Raw genomic sequence first — 16,796 nt, forward strand, 5'->3', positions numbered from 1 at the left:
AGGACTAGGGTGGGTCACATAGGGACATTGAGTACTAATATAGGACTAGGTTGGCTGACCTGGGGTCATTGAGTACTTATATAGGACTAGAGTGGGTCACATGGGGTCATTGAGTACTTATATCGAACAAGGGTGGGTCACATGGGGTCATTGAGTACTTATATAGAACTAGGATGGGTCGCATGGGGTCATTGAGTACTTATATAGGACTAGCGTGGGTCAGATGGGGTCATTGAGTACTTATATAGGACTAGCGTGGGTCACATGGGGTCATTGTGTACATATATAGGACTAGGGTCGGTCACATGGGTTCATTGACTACATATATAGGACTAGGATGGGTCACATGGGGTCATTGAGTACTTATATCGGACAAGGGTGGGTGACATGGAGTAATTGAGTACTTATATAGGACTAGGGTGGGTCACATTAGGTCATTGAGTACTTATATATGACTAGGGTGGGTCACATAGGGACATTGAGTACTAATATAGGACTAGGCTGGCTGACCTGGGGTCATTGAGTACTTATATAGGACTAGGGTGGGTCACATGGGGTCATTGAGTACTTATATAGAACTAGGGTGGGTCACATGGGGTCATTGAGTACTTATATAGGACTAGCGTGGGTCACATGGGGTCATTGAGTACTTATATAGGACTAGCGTGGGTCACATGGGGTCATTGTGTACATATATAGGACTAGGGTGGGTCACATGGGTTCATTGACTACATATATAGGAGTAGGATGGGTCACATGGGGTCATGGAGCACTAATATATGACTAGGGTGGGTCACCTGGGGTCATTGAGTACTTATATAGAACTAGGGTGGGTCACATGGGGTCATTGATTACTCATATAGGACTAGCGTGTGTCACATGGGGTCATTGAGTACTTATATAGGACTAGGGTGGGTCACATGGGGTCATTGAGTACTTATATAGAACTAGGGTGGGTCACATGGGGTCATTGAGTACTTATATAGGACTAGCGTGGGTCACATGGGGTCATTGAGTACTTATATAGGACTAGGGTGGGTCACATGGAGTTATTGAGTACTTATATAGGACTAGGATGGGTCACATTAGGTCATTGAGTACTTATATAGGACTAGGGTGGGTCACATGGGGTTATTGAGTACTTATATAGGACTAGGGTGGGTCACATGGGGTCATTGAGTACTTATATAGGACTAGCGTGGGTCACAATGCGTCATTGTGTACTTATATAGGACTAGGGTGTTCACATAGTGTCATTGAGTACTTATATAAAACTAGCGTGGGTCACATGGGGTCATAGAGCAATAATATATGATTAGGGTGGGTCACCTGGGGTCATTGAGTACTTATATAGAACTAGGGTGGGTCACATGGGGTCATGGAGTACTTATATAGGACTAGCGTGGGTCACATGGGGTCATTGAACACTAATATAGGACTATGGTGGGTCACCTGGGGTCATTGAGTACTTATATAGGACTAGGGTGGGTCACATGGGGTCATTGAGTACTTATATAGGACTAGCGTGGGTCACATGGGGTCATTGTGTACATATATAGGACTAGGGTGGGTCACATGGGGTCATTGAGTACTTATATAGGACTAGGATGGGTCACATGGGGTCATTGAGTACTTATATAGGACTAGCGTGGGTCAAATGGGGTCATTGAGGACTAATATAGGACTATGGTGGGTCACCTGGGGTCGTTGAGTACTTATATAGGACTAGGGTGGGTCACATTAGGTCATTGAGTACTTATATAGGACTAGGGTGGGTCACATGGGGTCATTGAGTACATATATAGGACTAGGGTGGGTCACATGGGGTCATTGAGCATTAATATAGGACTAGGGTGGGTCATCTGGGGTCATTGAGTACTTATATAGGACTAGGATGAGTCACATGGGGTCATTGAGCATTAATATAGGACTATGGTGGGTCATCTGGGGTCATTGAGTACTTATATAGTACTAGGATGGGTCACATGGGGTCATTGAGTACTTATATAGGACAAGGGTTGGTCACATGGGGTGATTGAATACTTATATAGGACTAGCGTGGGTCACATGGGGTCATTGAGTACTTATATAGGACTAGGGTGGGTCACATGGAGTTATTGAGTACTTATATAGGACTAGGCTGAGTCACATTAGGTCATTGAGTACATATATAGGACTAGGGTGGGTCACATGGGGTCATTGAGCACTAATATAGGACTAGGGTAGGTCACCTGGGGTCATTGAATACTTATATAGGACTAGGGTGGCTGACCTGGGGTCATTGAGTACTTATATAGTACTAGGATAGGTCACATGGAGTCATTGAGTACTTATATAGGACTAGCGTGGGTCACATGGGGTCGTTGAGTACTTATATAGGACTAGGGTGGGTGACATGGGGTCATTGAGTACTTATATAGAACTAGGATGGGTCACATGGGGTCATTGAGTACTTATATAGGACTAGCGTGGGTCAGATGGGGTCATTGAGTACTTATATAGGACTAGCGTGGGTCACATGGGGTCATTGTGTACATATATAGGACTAGGGTGGGTCACATGGGTTCATTGACTACATATATAGGACTAGGATGGGTCACATGGGGTCATTGTGTACTTATATCGGACAAGGGTGGGTGACATGGAGTTATTGAGTACTTATATAGGACTAGGGTGGGTCACATTAGGTCATTGAGTACTTATATAGGACTAGGGTGGGTCACATAGGGACATTGAGTACTAATATAGGACTAGGCTGGCTGACCTGGGGTCATTGAGTACTTATATAGGACTAGGGTGGGTCACATGGGGTCATTGAGTACTTATATCGGACAAGGGTGGGTCACCTGGGGTCATTGAGTACTTATATAGAACTAGGGTGGGTCACATGGGGTCATTGAGTACAAATATAGGACTAGGGTGGGTCACATGGGGTCATTGAGCACTAATATAGGACTAGGGTGGGTCACCTGGGGTCATTGAGTACTTATATAGGACTAGGGTGGCTGACCTGGGGTCATTGAGTACTTACATAGGAATAGGGTGGGTCACATGGGGTCATTGAGTACTTATATCGGACAAGGGTGGGTCACATGGGGTCATTGAGTACTTATATAAAACTAGCGTGGGTCACATGGGGTCATAGAGCACTAATATATGATTAGGGTGGGTCACCTGGGGTCATTGAGTACTTATATAGAACTAGGGTGGGTCACATGGGGTCATTGAGTACTTATATAGGACTAGCGTGGGTCACATGGGGTCATTGAACACTAATATAGGACTATGGTGGGTCACCTGGGGTCATTGAGTACTTATATAGGACTAGGGTGGGTCACATGGGGTCATTGAGTACTTATATAGGACTAGCGTGGGTCACATGGGGTCATTGAGTACTTATATAGGAAAAGGGTGGGTCACATGGGGTCATTGAGTACTTATATAGGACTAGGGTGGGTCACATGTGGTCATTGAGTACTTATATAGGACTAGCGTGGGTCACATGGGGTCATTGTGTACTTATATAGGACTAGGGTGGCTCACATGGGGTCATTGAGTACTTATATAGGAAAAGGGTGGGTCACATGGGGTCATTGAGTACTTATATAGGAATAGGGTGGGTCACATGTGGTCATTGAGTACTTATATAGGACTAGCGTGGGTCACATGGGGTCATTGTGTACTTATATAGGACTAGGGTGGCTCACATGAGGTCATTGAGTACTTATATAGGACTAGCGCGGGTCACATGGGGTCATTGAGCACTAATATAGGACTATGGTGGGTGACCTGGAGTCATTGAGTACTAATATAGAACTAGGGTGAGTCACATGGGGTCATTGAGCACTAATATAGGACTATGGTGGGTCATCTGGGGTCATTGAGTACTTATATAGTACTAGGATGGGTCACATGGGGTCATTGAGTACTTATATAGAACTAGCGTGGGTCACATGGGGTCGTTGAGTACTTATATAGGACTAGGGTGGGTGACATGGAGTTATTGAGTACTTATATAGGACTAGGGTGGGTCACATTAGGTCATTGAGTACTTATATAGGACTAGGGTGGGTCACATAGGGACATTGAGTACTAATATAGGACTAGGCTGGCTGACCTGGGGTCATTGAGTACTTATATAGGACTAGGGTGGGTCACATGGAGTTATTGAGTACTTATATAGGACTAGGCTGAGTCACATTAGGTCATTGAGTACATATATAGGACTAGGGTGGGTCACATGGGGTCATTGAGCACTAATATAGGACTAGGGTAGGTCACCTGGGGTCATTGAGTACTTATATAGGACTAGGGTGGCTGACCTGGGGTCATTGAGTACTTATATAGTACTAGGATAGGTCACATGGAGTCATTGAGTACTTATATAGGACTAGCGTGGGTCACATGGGGTCGTTGAGTACTTATATAGGACTAGGATGGGTGACATGGGGTCATTGAGTACTTATATAGAACTAGGATGGGTCACATGGGGTCATTGAGTACTTATATAGGACTAGGGTGGGTCACATGGAGTTATTGAGTACTTATATAGGACTAGGCTGAGTCACATTAGGTCATTGAGTACATATATAGGACTAGGGTGGGTCACATGGGGTCATTGAGCACTAATATAGGACTAGGGTAGGTCACCTGGGGTCATTGAGTACTTATATAGGACTAGGGTGGCTGACCTGGGGTCATTGAGTACTTATATAGTACTAGGATAGGTCACATGGAGTCATTGAGTACTTATATAGGACTAGCGTGGGTCACATGGGGTCGTTGAGTACTTATATAGGACTAGGGTAGCTGACCTGGGGTCATTGAGTACTTATATAGTACTAGGATAGGTCACATGGAGTCATTGAGTACTTATATAGGACTAGCGTGGGTAACATGGGGTCGTTGAGTACTTATATAGGACTAGGGTGGGTGACATGGGGTCATTGAGTACTTATATAGAACTAGGATGGGTCACATGGGGTAATTGAGTACTTATATAGGACTAGCGTGGGTCAGATGGGGTCATTGAGTACTTATATAGGACTAGCGTGGGTCACATGGGGTCATTGTGTACATATATAGGACTAGGGTGGGTCACATGGGTTCATTGACTACATATATAGGACTAGGATGGGTCACATGGGGTCATTGAGTACTTATATCGGACAAGGGTGGGTGACATGGAGTTATTGAGTACTTATATAGGACTAGGGTGGGTCACATTAGGTCATTGAGTACTTATATAGGACTAGGGTGGGTCACATAGGGACATTGAGTACTAATATAGGACTAGGCTGGCTGACCTGGGGTCATTGAGTACTTATATAGGACTAGGGTGGGTCACATGGGGTCATTGAGTACTTATATCGGACAAGGGTGGGTCACCTAGGGTCATTGAGTACTTATATAGAACTAGGGTGGGTCACATGGGGTCATTGAGTACATATAGAGGACTAGGGTGGGTCACATGGGGTCATTGAGCACTAATATAGGACTAGGGTGGGTCACCTGGGGTCATTGAGTACTTATATAGGACTAGGGTGGCTGACCTGGGGTCATTGAGTACTTATATAGGAATAGGGTGGGTCACATGGGGTCATTGAGTACTTATATCGGACAAGGGTGGGTCACATGGGGTCATTGAGTACTTATATAAAACTAGCGTGGGTCACATGGGGTCATAGAGCACTAATATATGATTAGGGTGGGTCACCTGGGGTCATTGAGTACTTATATAGAACTAGGGTGGGTCACATGGGGTCATTGAGTACTTATATAGGACTAGCGTGGGTCACATGGGGTCATTGAACACTAATATAGGACTATGGTGGGTCACCTGGGGTCATTGAGTACTTATATAGGACTAGGGTGGGTCACATGGGGTCATTGAGTACTTATATAGGACTAGCGTGGGTCACATGGGGTCATTGAGTACTTATATAGGAAAAGGGTGGGTCACATGGGGTCATTGAGTACTTATATAGGACTAGGGTGGGTCACATGTGGTCATTGAGTACTTATATAGGACTAGCGTGGGTCACATGGGGTCATTGTGTACTTATATAGGACTAGGGTGGCTCACATGAGGTCATTGAGTACTTATATAGGACTAGCGTGGGTCACATGGGGTCATTGAGTACTTATATAGGAATAGGGTGGGTCACATGGGGTCATTGAGTACTTATATCGGACAAGGGTGGGTCACATGGGGTCATTGAGTACTTATATAAAACTAGCGTGGGTCACATGGGGTCATAGAGCACTAATATATGATTAGGGTGGGTCACCTGGGGTCATTGAGTATTTATATAGAACTAGGGTGGGTCACATGGGGTCATTGAGTACTTATATAGGAATAGGGTGGGTCACATGGGGTCATTGAGTACTTATATCGGACAAGGGTGGGTCACATGGGGTCATTGAGTACTTATATAAAACTAGCGTGGGTCACATGGGGTCATAGAGCACTAATATATGATTAGGGTGGGTCACCTGGGGTCATTGAGTACTTATATAGAACTAGGGTGGGTCACATGGGGTCATTGAGTACTTATATAGGACTAGCGTGGGTCACATGGGGTCATTGAGTACTTATATAGAACTAGGATGGGTCACATGGGGTAATTGAGTACTTATATAGGACTAGCGTGGGTCAGATGGGGTCATTGAGTACTTATATAGGACTAGCGTGGGTCACATGGGGTCATTGTGTACATATATAGGACTAGGGTGGGTCACATGGGTTCATTGACTACATATATAGGACTAGGATGGGTCACATGGGGTCATTGAGTACTTATATCGGACAAGGGTGGGTGACATGGAGTTATTGAGTACTTATATAGGACTAGGGTGGGTCACATTAGGTCATTGAGTACTTATATAGGACTAGGGTGGGTCACATAGGGACATTGAGTACTAATATAGGACTAGGCTGGCTGACCTGGGGTCATTGAGTACTTAAATAGGACTAGGGTGGGTCACATGGGGTCATTGAGTACTTATATCGGACAAGGGTGGGTCACCTAGGGTCATTGAGTACTTATATAGAACTAGGGTGGGTCACATGGGGTCATTGAGTACATATAGAGGACTAGGGTGGGTCACATGGGGTCATTGAGCACTAATATAGGACTAGGGTGGGTCACCTGGGGTCATTGAGTACTTATATAGGACTAGGGTGGCTGACCTGGGGTCATTGAGTACTTATATAGGAATAGGGTGGGTCACATGGGGTCATTGAGTACTTATATAGGACTAGGGTGGCTGACCTGGGGTCATTGAGTACTTATATAGTACTAGGATAGGTCACATGGAGTCATTGAGTACTTATATAGGACTAGCGTGGGTCACATGGGGTCGTTGAGTACTTATATAGGACTAGGATGGGTGACATGGGGTCATTGAGTACTTATATAGAACTAGGATGGGTCACATGGGGTCATTGAGTACTTATATAGGACTAGGGTGGGTCACATGGAGTTATTGAGTACTTATATAGGACTAGGGTGGGTCACATGGGGTCATTGAGTACTTATATAGAACTAGGGTGGGTCACATGGGGTCATTGAGTACTTATATAGGACTAGCGTGGGTCACATGGGGTCATTGAGCACTAATATAAGACTATGGTGGGTCACCTGTCGTCATTGAGTACTTATATAGGACTAGGGTGGGTCACATGGGGTCATTGAGTACTTATATAGGACTAGCGTGGGTCACATGGGGTCATTGTGTACATATATAGGACTAGGGTGGGTCACATGGGGACATTGAGTACTTATATAGGACTAGGATGGGTCACATTAGGTCATTGAGTACTTATATAGGACTAGCGTGGGTCACAATGCGTCATTGTGTACTTATATAGGACTAGGGTGGTCACATAGTGTCATTGAGTACTTATATAAAACTAGCGTGGGTCACATGGGGTCATAGAGCACTAATATATGATTAGGGTGGGTCACCTGGGGTCATTGAGTACTTATATAGTACTAGGATGGGTCACATGGGGTCATTGAGTACTTATATAGGACTAGGGTTGGTCACATGGGGTGATTGAATACTTATATAGGACTAGCGTGGGTCACATGGGGTCATTGAGTACTTATATAGGACTAGGGTGGGTCACATGGAGTTATTGAGTACTTATATAGGACTAGGCTGAGTCACATTAGGTCATTGAGTACATATATAGGACTAGGGTGGGTCACATGGGGTCATTGAGCACTAATATAGGAATAGGGTAGGTCACCTGGGGTCATTGAGTACTTATATAGGACTAGGGTGACTGACCTGGGGTCATTGAGTACTTATATAGGACTAGGATGAGTCACATGGGGTCATTGAGCACTAATATAGGACTATGGTGGGTCATCTGGGGTCATTGAGTACTTATATAGTACTAGGATGGGTCACATGGAGTCATTGAGTACTTATATAGGACTAGCGTGGGTCACATGGGGTTGTTGAGTACTTATATAGGACTAGGGTGGGTGACATGGAGTTATTGAGTACTTATATAGGACTAGGGTGGGTCACATTAGGTCATTGAGTACTTATATAGGACTAGGGTGGGTCACATAGGGACATTGAGTACTAATATAGGACTAGGTTGGCTGACCTGGGGTCATTGAGTACTTATATAGGACTAGAGTGGGTCACATGGGGTCATTGAGTACTTATATCGAACAAGGGTGGGTCACATGGGGTCATTGAGTACTTATATAGAACTAGGATGGGTCGCATGGGGTCATTGAGTACTTATATAGGACTAGCGTGGGTCAGATGGGGTCATTGAGTACTTATATAGGACTAGCGTGGGTCACATGGGGTCATTGTGTACATATATAGGACTAGGGTCGGTCACATGGGTTCATTGACTACATATATAGGACTAGGATGGGTCACATGGGGTCATTGAGTACTTATATCGGACAAGGGTGGGTGACATGGAGTAATTGAGTACTTATATAGGACTAGGGTGGGTCACATTAGGTCATTGAGTACTTATATATGACTAGGGTGGGTCACATAGGGACATTGAGTACTAATATAGGACTAGGCTGGCTGACCTGGGGTCATTGAGTACTTATATAGGACTAGGGTGGGTCACATGGGGTCATTGAGTACTTATATAGAACTAGGGTGGGTCACATGGGGTCATTGAGTACTTATATAGGACTAGCGTGGGTCACATGGGGTCATTGAGTACTTATATAGGACTAGCGTGGGTCACATGGGGTCATTGTGTACATATATAGGACTAGGGTGGGTCACATGGGTTCATTGACTACATATATAGGAGTAGGATGGGTCACATGGGGTCATGGAGCACTAATATATGACTAGGGTGGGTCACCTGGGGTCATTGAGTACTTATATAGAACTAGGGTGGGTCACATGGGGTCATTGATTACTCATATAGGACTAGCGTGTGTCACATGGGGTCATTGAGTACTTATATAGGACTAGGGTGGGTCACATGGGGTCATTGAGTACTTATATAGAACTAGGGTGGGTCACATGGGGTCATTGAGTACTTATATAGGACTAGCGTGGGTCACATGGGGTCATTGAGTACTTATATAGGACTAGGGTGGGTCACATGGAGTTATTGAGTACTTATATAGGACTAGGATGGGTCACATTAGGTCATTGAGTACTTATATAGGACTAGGGTGGGTCACATGGGGTTATTGAGTACTTATATAGGACTAGGGTGGGTCACATGGGGTCATTGAGTACTTATATAGGACTAGCGTGGGTCACAATGCGTCATTGTGTACTTATATAGGACTAGGGTGTTCACATAGTGTCATTGAGTACTTATATAAAACTAGCGTGGGTCACATGGGGTCATAGAGCAATAATATATGATTAGGGTGGGTCACCTGGGGTCATTGAGTACTTATATAGAACTAGGGTGGGTCACATGGGGTCATGGAGTACTTATATAGGACTAGCGTGGGTCACATGGGGTCATTGAACACTAATATAGGACTATGGTGGGTCACCTGGGGTCATTGAGTACTTATATAGGACTAGGGTGGGTCACATGGGGTCATTGAGTACTTATATAGGACTAGCGTGGGTCACATGGGGTCATAGTGTACATATATAGGACTAGGGTGGGTCACATGGGGTCATTGAGTACTTATATAGGACTAGGATGGGTCACATGGGGTCATTGAGTACTTATATAGGACTAGCGTGGGTCAAATGGGGTCATTGAGGACTAATATAGGACTATGGTGGGTCACCTGGGGTCGTTGAGTACTTATATAGGACTAGGGTGGGTCACATTAGGTCATTGAGTACTTATATAGGACTAGGGTGGGTCACATGGGGTCATTGAGTACATATATAGGACTAGGGTGGGTCACATGGGGTCATTGAGCATTAATATAGGACTAGGGTGGGTCATCTGGGGTCATTGAGTACTTATATAGGACTAGGATGAGTCACATGGGGTCATTGAGCATTAATATAGGACTATGGTGGGTCATCTGGGGTCATTGAGTACTTATATAGTACTAGGATGGGTCACATGGGGTCATTGAGTACTTATATAGGACAAGGGTTGGTCACATGGGGTGATTGAATACTTATATAGTACTAGGATGGGTCACATGGGGTCATTGAGTACTTATATAGGACAAGGGTTGGTCACATGGGGTGATTGAATACTTATATAGGACTAGGCTGAGTCACATTAGGTCATTGAGTACATATATAGGACTAGGGTGGGTCACATGGGGTCATTGAGCACTAATATAGGACTAGGGTAGGTCACCTGGGGTCATTGAATACTTATATAGGACTAGGGTGGCTGACCTGGGGTCATTGAGTACTTATATAGTACTAGGATAGGTCACATGGAGTCATTGAGTACTTATATAGGACTAGCGTGGGTCACATGGGGTCGTTGAGTACTTATATAGGACTAGGGTGGGTGACATGGGGTCATTGAGTACTTATATAGAACTAGGATGGGTCACATGGGGTCATTGAGTACTTATATAGGACTAGCGTGGGTCAGATGGGGTCATTGAGTACTTATATAGGACTAGCGTGGGTCACATGGGGTCATTGTGTACATATATAGGACTAGGGTGGGTCACATGGGTTCATTGACTACATATATAGGACTAGGATGGGTCACATGGGGTCATTGTGTACTTATATCGGACAAGGGTGGGTGACATGGAGTTATTGAGTACTTATATAGGACTAGGGTGGGTCACATTAGGTCATTGAGTACTTATATAGGACTAGGGTGGGTCACATAGGGACATTGAGTACTAATATAGGACTAGGCTGGCTGACCTGGGGTCATTGAGTACTTATATAGGACTAGGGTGGGTCACATGGGGTCATTGAGTACTTATATCGGACAAGGGTGGGTCACCTGGGGTCATTGAGTACTTATATAGAACTAGGGTGGGTCACATGGGGTCATTGAGTACAAATATAGGACTAGGGTGGGTCACATGGGGTCATTGAGCACTAATATAGGACTAGGGTGGGTCACCTGGGGTCATTGAGTACTTATATAGGACTAGGGTGGCTGACCTGGGGTCATTGAGTACTTACATAGGAATAGGGTGGGTCACATGGGGTCATTGAGTACTTATATCGGACAAGGGTGGGTCACATGGGGTCATTGAGTACTTATATAAAACTAGCGTGGGTCACATGGGGTCATAGAGCACTAATATATGATTAGGGTGGGTCACCTGGGGTCATTGAGTACTTATATAGAACTAGGGTGGGTCACATGGGGTCATTGAGTACTTATATAGGACTAGCGTGGGTCACATGGGGTCATTGAACACTAATATAGGACTATGGTGGGTCACCTGGGGTCATTGAGTACTTATATAGGACTAGGGTGGGTCACATGGGGTCATTGAGTACTTATATAGGACTAGCGTGGGTCACATGGGGTCATTGAGTACTTATATAGGAAAAGGGTGGGTCACATGGGGTCATTGAGTACTTATATAGGACTAGGGTGGGTCACATGTGGTCATTGAGTACTTATATAGGACTAGCGTGGGTCACATGGGGTCATTGTGTACTTATATAGGACTAGGGTGGCTCACATGGGGTCATTGAGTACTTATATAGGAAAAGGGTGGGTCACATGGGGTCATTGAGTACTTATATAGGAATAGGGTGGGTCACATGTGGTCATTGAGTACTTATATAGGACTAGCGTGGGTCACATGGGGTCATTGTGTACTTATATAGGACTAGGGTGGCTCACATGAGGTCATTGAGTACTTATATAGGACTAGCGCGGGTCACATGGGGTCATTGAGCACTAATATAGGACTATGGTGGGTGACCTGGAGTCATTGAGTACTAATATAGAACTAGGGTGAGTCACATGGGGTCATTGAGCACTAATATAGGACTATGGTGGGTCATCTGGGGTCATTGAGTACTTATATAGTACTAGGATGGGTCACATGGGGTCATTGAGTACTTATATAGAACTAGCGTGGGTCACATGGGGTCGTTGAGTACTTATATAGGACTAGGGTGGGTGACATGGAGTTATTGAGTACTTATATAGGACTAGGGTGGGTCACATTAGGTCATTGAGTACTTATATAGGACTAGGGTGGGTCACATAGGGACATTGAGTACTAATATAGGACTAGGCTGGCTGACCTGGGGTCATTGAGTACTTATATAGGACTAGGGTGGGTCACATGGAGTTATTGAGTACTTATATAGGACTAGGCTGAGTCACATTAGGTCATTGAGTACATATATAGGACTAGGGTGGGTCACATGGGGTCATTGAGCACTAATATAGGACTAGGGTAGGTCACCTGGGGTCATTGAGTACTTATATAGGACTAGGGTGGCTGACCTGGGGTCATTGAGTACTTATATAGTACTAGGATAGGTCACATGGAGTCATTGAGTACTTATATAGGACTAGCGTGGGTCACATGGGGTCGTTGAGTACTTATATAGGACTAGGATGGGTGACATGGGGTCATTGAGTACTTATATAGAACTAGGATGGGTCACATGGGGTCATTGAGTACTTATATAGGACTAGGGTGGGTCACATGGAGTTATTGAGTACTTATATAGGACTAGGCTGAGTCACATTAGGTCATTGAGTACATATATAGGACTAGGGTGGGTCACATGGGGTCATTGAGCACTAATATAGGACTAGGGTAGGTCACCTGGGGTCATTGAGTACTTATATAGGACTAGGGTGGCTGACCTGGGGTCATTGAGTACTTATATAGTACTAGGATAGGTCACATGGAGTCATTGAGTACTTATATAGGACTAGCGTGGGTCACATGGGGTCGTTGAGTACTTATATAGGACTAGGGTAGCTGACCTGGGGTCATTGAGTACTTATATAGTACTAGGATAGGTCACATGGAGTCATTGAGTACTTATATAGGACTAGCGTGGGTAACATGGGGTCGTTGAGTACTTATATAGGACTAGGGTGGGTGACATGGGGTCATTGAGTACTTATATAGAACTAGGATGGGTCACATGGGGTAATTGAGTACTTATATAGGACTAGCGTGGGTCAGATGGGGTCATTGAGTACTTATATAGGACTAGCGTGGGTCACATGGGGTCATTGTGTACATATATAGGACTAGGGTGGGTCACATGGGTTCATTGACTACATATATAGGACTAGGATGGGTCACATGGGGTCATTGAGTACTTATATCGGACAAGGGTGGGTGACATGGAGTTATTGAGTACTTATATAGGACTAGGGTGGGTCACATTAGGTCATTGAGTACTTATATAGGACTAGGGTGGGTCACATAGGGACATTGAGTACTAATATAGGACTAGGCTGGCTGACCTGGGGTCATTGAGTACTTATATAGGACTAGGGTGGGTCACATGGGGTCATTGAGTACTTATATCGGACAAGGGTGGGTCACCTAGGGTCATTGAGTACTTATATAGAACTAGGGTGGGTCACATGGGGTCATTGAGTACATATAGAGGACTAGGGTGGGTCACATGGGGTCATTGAGCACTAATATAGGACTAGGGTGGGTCACCTGGGGTCATTGAGTACTTATATAGGACTAGGGTGGCTGACCTGGGGTCATTGAGTACTTATATAGGAATAGGGTGGGTCACATGGGGTCATTGAGTACTTATATCGGACAAGGGTGGGTCACATGGGGTCATTGAGTACTTATATAAAACTAGCGTGGGTCACATGGGGTCATAGAGCACTAATATATGATTAGGGTGGGTCACCTGGGGTCATTGAGTACTTATATAGAACTAGGGTGGGTCACATGGGGTCATTGAGTACTTATATAGGACTAGCGTGGGTCACATGGGGTCATTGAACACTAATATAGGACTATGGTGGGTCACCTGGGGTCATTGAGTACTTATATAGGACTAGGGTGGGTCACATGGGGTCATTGAGTACTTATATAGGACTAGCGTGGGTCACATGGGGTCATTGAGTACTTATATAGGAAAAGGGTGGGTCACATGGGGTCATTGAGTACTTATATAGGACTAGGGTGGGTCACATGTGGTCATTGAGTACTTATATAGGACTAGCGTGGGTCACATGGGGTCATTGTGTACTTATATAGGACTAGGGTGGCTCACATGAGGTCATTGAGTACTTATATAGGACTAGCGTGGGTCACATGGGGTCATTGAGTACTTATATAGGAATAGGGTGGGTCACATGGGGTCATTGAGTACTTATATCGGACAAGGGTGGGTCACATGGGGTCATTGAGTACTTATATAAAACTAGCGTGGGTCACATGGGGTCATAGAGCACTAATATATGATTAGGGTGGGTCACCTGGGGTCATTGAGTATTTATATAGAACTAGGGTGGGTCACATGGGGTCATTGAGTACTTATATAGGAATAGGGTGGGTCACATGGGGTCATTGAGTACTTATATCGGACAAGGGTGGGTCACATGGGGTCATTGAGTACTTATATAAAACTAGCGTGGGTCACATGGGGTCATAGAGCACTAATATATGATTAGGGTGGGTCACCTGGGGTCATTGAGTACTTATATAGAACTAGGGTGGGTCACATGGGGTCATTGAGTACTTATATAGGACTAGCGTGGGTCACATGGGGTCATTGAGTACTTATATAGAACTAGGATGGGTCACATGGGGTAATTGAGTACTTATATAGGACTAGCGTGGGTCAGATGGGGTCATTGAGTACTTATATAGGACTAGCGTGGGTCACATGGGGTCATTGTGTACATATATAGGACTAGGGTGGGTCACATGGGTTCATTGACTACATATATAGGACTAGGATGGGTCACATGGGGTCATTGAGTACTTATATCGGACAAGGGTGGGTGACATGGAGTTATTGAGTACTTATATAGGACTAGGGTGGGTCACATTAGGTCATTGAGTACTTATATAGGACTAGGGTGGGTCACATAGGGACATTGAGTACTAATATAGGACTAGGCTGGCTGACCTGGGGTCATTGAGTACTTAAATAGGACTAGGGTGGGTCACATGGGGTCATTGAGTACTTATATCGGACAAGGGTGGGTCACCTAGGGTCATTGAGTACTTATATAGAACTAGGGTGGGTCACATGGGGTCATTGAGTACATATAGAGGACTAGGGTGGGTCACATGGGGTCATTGAGCACTAATATAGGACTAGGGTGGGTCACCTGGGGTCATTGAGTACTTATATAGGACTAGGGTGGCTGACCTGGGGTCATTGAGTACTTATATAGGAATAGGGTGGGTCACATGGGGTCATTGAGTACTTATATAGGACTAGGGTGGCTGACCTGGGGTCATTGAGTACTTATATAGTACTAGGATAGGTCACATGGAGTCATTGAGTACTTATATAGGACTAGCGTGGGTCACATGGGGTCGTTGAGTACTTATATAGGACTAGGATGGGTGACATGGGGTCATTGAGTACTTATATAGAACTAGGATGGGTCACATGGGGTCATTGAGTACTTATATAGGACTAGGGTGGGTCACATGGAGTTATTGAGTACTTATATAGGACTAGGCTGAGTCACATGGGGTCATTGAGTACTTATATAGGACTAGGATGGGTCACATGGGGTCATTGAGTACTTATATAGGACTAGCGTGGGTCAAATGGGGTCATTGAGGACTAATATAGGACTATGGTGGGTCACCTGGGGTCGTTGAGTACTTATATAGGACTAGGGTGGGTCACATTAGGTCATTGAGTACTTATATAGGACTAGGGTGGGTCACATGGGGTCATTGAGTACATATATAGGACTAGGGTGGGTCACATGGGGTCATTGAGCATTAATATAGGACTAGGGTGGGTCATCTGGGGTCATTGAGTACTTATATAGGACTAGGATGAGTCACATGGGGTCATTGAGCATTAATATAGGACTATGGTGGGTCATCTGGGGTCATTGAGTACTTATATAGTACTAGGATGGGTCACATGGGGTCATTGAGTACTTATATAGGACAAGGGTTGGTCACATGGGGTGATTGAATACTTATATAGGACTAGCGTGGGTCACATGGGGTCATTGAGTACTTATATAGGACTAGGGTGGGTCACATGGAGTTATTGAGTACTTATATAGGACTAGGCTGAGTCACATTAGGTCATTGAGTACATATATAGGACTAGGGTGGGTCACATGGGGTCATTGAGCACTAATATAGGACTAGGGTAGGTCACCTGGGGTCATTGAATACTTATATAGGACTAGGGTGGCTGACCTGGGGTCATTG

The sequence above is a fragment of the Prorops nasuta genome, unplaced genomic scaffold (genome assembly GCF_024137725.1).
Source record: "Prorops nasuta isolate Cenicafe-Biocafe unplaced genomic scaffold, Cenicafe_Pnas_1.2 PNAS00012, whole genome shotgun sequence".
In the NCBI taxonomy this organism is placed as follows: Eukaryota; Metazoa; Arthropoda; class Insecta; order Hymenoptera; family Bethylidae; genus Prorops; species Prorops nasuta.